We start from the raw sequence: 6,509 nt of genomic DNA on the forward strand, positions 1-6,509 counted from the left end.
AATTGCAAATGTATATGTGTATATGGATATGGAATTCTCCTCTTTGGAGATCCCACCTTTACCCATTGTGCATGATTCCAATGGTGAATCATTGTGTCAAGCCTTGGAAGGGAGTTCATATGTGTTGTAATGATACATTTATGCATTTTTTGTGCTTGAGTGTAACCTATTTGAGCCTTGATTTTGCAACCTGGTGGGTGCCTTCATAGAAGCCTAAGATGGGAGGTGAACCTTCATGGTTCTTGTGTAAATGGTTGTAGGTTTTTTTTCACAAAGGAGCAATAAAAAAGAAAAGTTTGAAAAAATCATATTATAGATCTCTCTCCATCTTATTCTTTTTGTTAGCTTAAAGAATAAATTTGGCAACTAAGTGTCAATACACTTAACCAAGATCAAGAACAAGTGCCGAGTGACAACAGGTGCCGAGTGATAATAAGTGTCGAGTGCAACATGTGTCGAGTGATATAACAAGTGTCGAGTGACAACAGGTGCCGAGTGATAATAAGTGCTGAGCGCAACATGTGCCGAGTGATACAATTTTTTTTAAGTGCCGAGCTATCCAGAAAATAGTATGTGCCGAGTGTTAGAAATACTTCAGGAGCCGAGTAACTCAGTAGAACAGCATAAAAGTTCAAAATTGCACAAATTATAATACAAACAGTTTCGAAGGATTGAATGATAAGATCGAATCTTTTAATTTTCCTATGCAATTTGCATGCGGCCAATAAGAAAAATGCAAAAGGCATGCAGGCAATCAGCAAAAGATAAGTATTGAGTAGGAAATTGAGATTCAATATGAATCGTAGATCCAAAACAAACCCTAGGTCTTTGAAGTCTTTATAAGGAAGATGAAATTTCACTGTAATAGTGAGAGATGAGAAATATTGAAGGACATACAAGGGTGCAAATCTATTTTTAGAAGCAAGAGTTATTAGATCACAAAGGATCAAGATCAAGAGAAGGCGAGAAAGGAGCCTGCATTCAGCAATCAAGGATTGTAATCTATCAGGTTTATTGCATCTAATACTCTCTAGGAATTGTATTAGAATAAAAATCCTATGGTGATAGGTTAGCTTTTCAGCTATTTTGTAAGAACCTTTTGATTAGGTGATTAAAATCCTTTAACCGAGTGACACTTCATGTTAAGTGTTTGCAAATCCTCTAACCAGGTCACTATTAACACAGTGTAAAGCCTTTAATAGGGCAGGCCTTTAACAGGGCAAACCATCAGAAGTGGTTGAACAATATTGCTACAATAATTTTTGTGGGTATCATCCCCACCCTAGTTTTACCTTCTTATTCCTGGAGGGTTTCTGGGTTACCAAAATTCTTGTGTTGTGAGTTATCAGTGCATGTGTTTTGTTACATGTTTATTTGATATGCATACAATTTACTTTCAATTAAAATTTTATTGGCTAAAGTTTGATACTTATGATTCACCCCCCCCCCCCCCCCCCCCCCCCTCTCATAAGTACTCTTTCCATATTTGAATATTCCAACAATTGGTATCAGAGCCTACCAGGTTCTGACAAGAAATAGCCTAATAGCTTGGAGGGAAAAGATCTAAAGATGGAAGCTTTCAAACTTGGAAAGATCATTGAAAATCAGGTAATAGATGTGCAACTTGCTCTGCATAGCTTGGAGGAATTCAAAAACAAATTCAAAAACACATTAAAAAAGAGGAAGGATCTAGCCATAGCTGAGAATGATATACACTACAAGGAGATTGACACCACCAACATATTTTCCAGTGGAGACACTAAAGAGTTTGATGCAACAATAGCAGAACTGATGGAGAAAAATAAAATTCAAGTAGAAGAAATAAGAACTCTCAAGATGGAACATGAATCACAAGCTGTAATGATATGTGAAATTACTGAACAAAAGAAAAGAGTAGTTTATGATAAGGTCATGATGGAAAATGACAAAAGGAATCTTGCAAACAAACTTGAAGAAAAATGTACTGCACTGACAAGGATCTCAAACATGCAGATGGATACACTTGCGCAAATGATGAACCTTTATCATAAAATTAATGTAAAGGATATTGAGATCTCTACCTTGAAGATGCAAAATGAAAAAATGCAGAATGAATTGAATAGGGAAAAAGAGGTAGCAGATAATCTCAACAAATCAAGTGAAGCAATCAAATATTTTGAACAGTTGCTAAAATCACCAAAATCTACCCATGATACATCAGGACTAGGATACAATAGCACTGAATTTGGAGAATCATCAAAGAGTGCTGAACAAAGAAGTGATAAAGGTAAGAATTCAAAACACACTTGTCATTTTTGTAATAAGAAGGGACATACAGCTAATGTGTGCAGGAGTCGAAGATTCAATCAATCAAAAATACCCAAAAGTTTTTGTCACAAGTGCAACATGCAAGGACATATGACTCAAAGATTTGATGGACATTGTTATAATTGCAAAAAATATGGACATAGGGCATTCGAATGCATATCAAAACCTATGTGGGCAGTAAATCAACCAGTAAAGGCATCAAACCATGAATTTTGGGATTACAACACCAGGAATAGCTGTCACTATTGTCAAGAATATGGACATATCCCACTGAATTGCATAAGAACACATTTTAGAGGGAACTACAAAAGATGGTTGAGTCAAACCACATGTTTCAGTTGCTTGAAAACTAGTCATGTCAGCAGGAATTGCCCAACAAGGTCAAAGGCATCAAGTTCTGAGTCCAGTAATGGAAAGGCAAAGATAGATGTTGGACATATCATAAGTGAAATGAATAAGACATGGAGGAAGAAAGATGAGTCTAACACATCAAATACAGAGATCACTTCACCTAATAGGTCAAGTGATCACACTTCATCAAATTAAGTAAAGAATAAGTGTGAGGGATTGATAAACCGAGTTACATCATAAATTAGTCCCAAGACATATAAGAGCTGCAAAAATGAAATCAGCATAAATAAAGATGCTAAGTCAAAATTGAGAACTTTGTGAAAATATGTCAAAATTGTCTTCAGGAGCCGAGTTGCTAACAATGATCGAGTTAATAGTCTATGCCGAGCTATGAAATATCAATAGGAGCCGAGTAAAGTAAAACATAATGGGAGCCGAGTTATGATGAAACCTTTCAAGAGCCGAGTAGACAGTTGGCAACATACTAAGCATTTATTACTCTATTTTGAAGGGTACATAAATCCGATTTTTGATCATTTTCTCACCATTCGAACAAGAAGCAAAGTCGAAAAAGGAGCGGAGAAGATCAAGAATAGCTCAGAAGCCATTCGTAAAAGATTTCAACAGCGATTCAAGACAAATTTCATCGATTTAAGGTATTTTACTTAAGTGCCAAGCTACGTAGGACTTATAAACTTGTTTGAATTATAAACCCTAGTTTGGCAAACAATGGCATCTGGGTCAGGAACCACCAAGGGTTTAGAGAGTCATGAAGTTCAGTTGGTCAGTAACGAAGTAAAACAACATGAATTTAAGCCCATTCCAGAAGTAGCATACAAGAATGATCTTGCAGGAGCATTATCAGTTATTTCGGATAAGGTTGTTATGGTACAAGATGTTCGCAGATGTTACAATTGCAAAATTGGTGTCATAGGAGACTTAGAAATTCATAATGCATATGATAAACTGTGTGAAAACAAAGTACTAAAAAATGAGTTTTCAATAGTAGAAAGAAAAGGATTGACCAAAACCCTAGCATTTTTGACTATTTTCAAAATAGAATGGGTACGGATAGTTTTGAGCCGAATACATGAAGGAGCTTTTTGGTTAGAATCAGGGCCAGTAAAATTTACCAAGAAAACTATTCATAGGGTTACTAGTATTCCAACCCTAGATCGGCCAAAGACCCTATGAAGTGAAAAAAGGGAAATAATAGAAAAAAATATAGGTGCCAAATGGAACAATAGAGGAATGACTATCGACACAGTCACAGATCCCCTACTAGATTTTGCTGTGAGAATTATTTCACACAAATTCTATCAATCAAGCAGGTTGAACAGTGTACCTTGTATAGCAGTTGATGTTGCATACAAGATAATCAAAAGAGATCACACTTATGATCTAGCAGAGCTCATGTTTCAATAGATTAATGAAAATCTGGGAGCTATAAGGAAAAGCAAGGGAGCTCAATGCAAATTTGGATCAGTTTTGATGTGTATGTTCTTCTATCTAATGAAAGAATTTCCTTCTATAGGGAAAGTAAAATGGAATCCAAATAAAAAATTTTTTGAACAAATTAATGGATACATTGAACAAATGGGTGAAAATTTTGATGCCCAAATGACAGGTTATTTTGAGGACTTTAAAAAGTCCATGAAACAAAGAATGAGAATTCCAGTCTCACTGACTAAAAAATATGAAAAAGACATTTGTTGTCTTGCAGATATAGATTATACTTACATACAAGCAGTTATACCTAGAATAAGATGGCTTAGGCCACTAGGTTATGAACTTGATGTTGATCAAGCCTCTGCAGCAATAACAACTCTACTTGTAGAAGATGATGCAGGCGCATCTCATTACTACATCATTTCAAAGGTCCAAAATTCTCCATATATTTTAAATGGTCAATTTTAATAATTTAGGACAATGTCTTAGTGGATAGAATTAGGTGTTTTATTAAATAAATGTTATAGTTTTTAGTCGGATATGTTAGAGAGTTAGAGGAAAGGGTTAATGATGTTAGTGTCGATTTTAGAAAGGATAAAATTAGTAATAGAAATGCCATGTGGTTAATAATTAAAAGAATCTCATTAGAAAGTTGGTGGCAATTTTAAGAGTGTTCATAATGACAAAAAATTGGCTATGGAATAAAAGAAACCGTTTCATATTCCTTCTATTTGGAGGAAAGTCGGTTTTCTTTAAAAAGCCAATCCTATTCTTAGCAGTTACAAGAATATCCATGATTGCTGCATGGTATTGATGATTCCTATTCTTAGTAGTTATAAGAATATCCATGATTACTGCATGGTATTGATGGTAAAAAATGTCTTTCAGATTCTTATTCTTAGATGGAAAAGAAAACATTTTTATTACTACTGGACAGCAAGGCCAGTCAGACTTTGGTTATTAAAAAAAGCCAATCTTTTATGTAAAAAAGGATTCGAACTTGGGGAGGAATGGGAAGTTTGATGTCTCCTTTGGTCTCCTGCATTTTTTTTTCAAGATTATGGTTCTACTGTTATGCTTCATATATTTCTCATGGCAATCAGTTTAGGGAATAACAATTGCATAAAAATGTACTCTGATGCGGGGTCAATATCTCGGGTTTGAACCATTGGATTTCTCTCAAATTTTTATATGTTGTTTCAAACCTAGTTATGCCAAATATTAATGGTTCAATTAAGTAAATCTTTTCTGGTTCAAAAGTTATTCATTTCTGAGTACGGGTCTATCTGAAGGGAGCAAGAAGATATTTTGGGGGATTTATTTTCAGAAAAAATGTACTCTGATGCGGGGTCAATATCTTGGGTTTGAACTGTTGGATTTCTCTCAAATTTTTATATGTTGTTTGAAACCTAGTTACGCCAAATATCAACGGTTGGATTGAGTAAATATTTTTTTTCACTCAGACATGAATAAATTTTGAACCAGAAAAGATTTACTCAAAAGAATGTTCAAAATCCTTTAACTGGGTGACACTTCATGTTAAGTGTTTGCAAATCCTCTAACCAGGTCACTATTAACACAGTGTAAAGGCTTTAACAGGGAAGGCCTTTAACAGGGCAAACCATCAGAAGTGGTTGAACAATATTGCTGTCATAATTTTTGTGGGTATCATCCCCACCCTAGTTTTACCTTCTTATTGTTGGAGGGTTTTTGGGTTACCAAAATTCCTGTGTTGTGAGTTATTGATGCATGTGTTTTGTTACATGTTTATTTGATATGCATACAATTTACTTGTAGTTAAAATTTTATTGGCTAAAGTTTGATACTTATGATTCACCACCCCCCCCCCCCCCCCCCCCTCTCATAAGTACTCTTTCCATATTTGAATATTCCAACACTTTTTGTTAAAATGAATGATTGCAAAGTAGCAAGGGAGGGATATGTCATTTATAATGCATTTGAAAGGAAAAAATCCTTCTCCATGTTGTTGTATATTGCATTGCTAAAGGCAAACTCTCCACTTATTTGTTTGGCTATTGCATTGTAAAGGTGATTCTTTTGAACATTGTTGGGATGGATGATCCATGGAAGACAAGAGGAATTTGGATGTTATCTTATGTGTTGTATTGTAAGCTAGATTAGCATTCATTAAATGTTTAGGATGTTTGAAGCATGAGGTAAATGTTTATATAATAAATAATATTTAACATTTATTTAACATTTTAGATCCAAAATTAAATAAAATTGTACTTCCTTGGTATGGATATACATGGCATGTTTTAGAATTATGTCTATAAAAAAATAGTTTTGCAAAATGTTTGCCTATCATGAGTTATCCATACAAATACCTAAGTAAGTGATTTAACTCGATATTTATGTGATTTTATTAAATGATCACATAA

This window comes from Cupressus sempervirens, chromosome 1 (genome assembly GCF_028749045.1).
Source record: "Cupressus sempervirens isolate cs-2001-9-10 chromosome 1, ASM2874904v1, whole genome shotgun sequence".
Taxonomy (NCBI): Eukaryota; Viridiplantae; Streptophyta; class Pinopsida; order Cupressales; family Cupressaceae; genus Cupressus; species Cupressus sempervirens.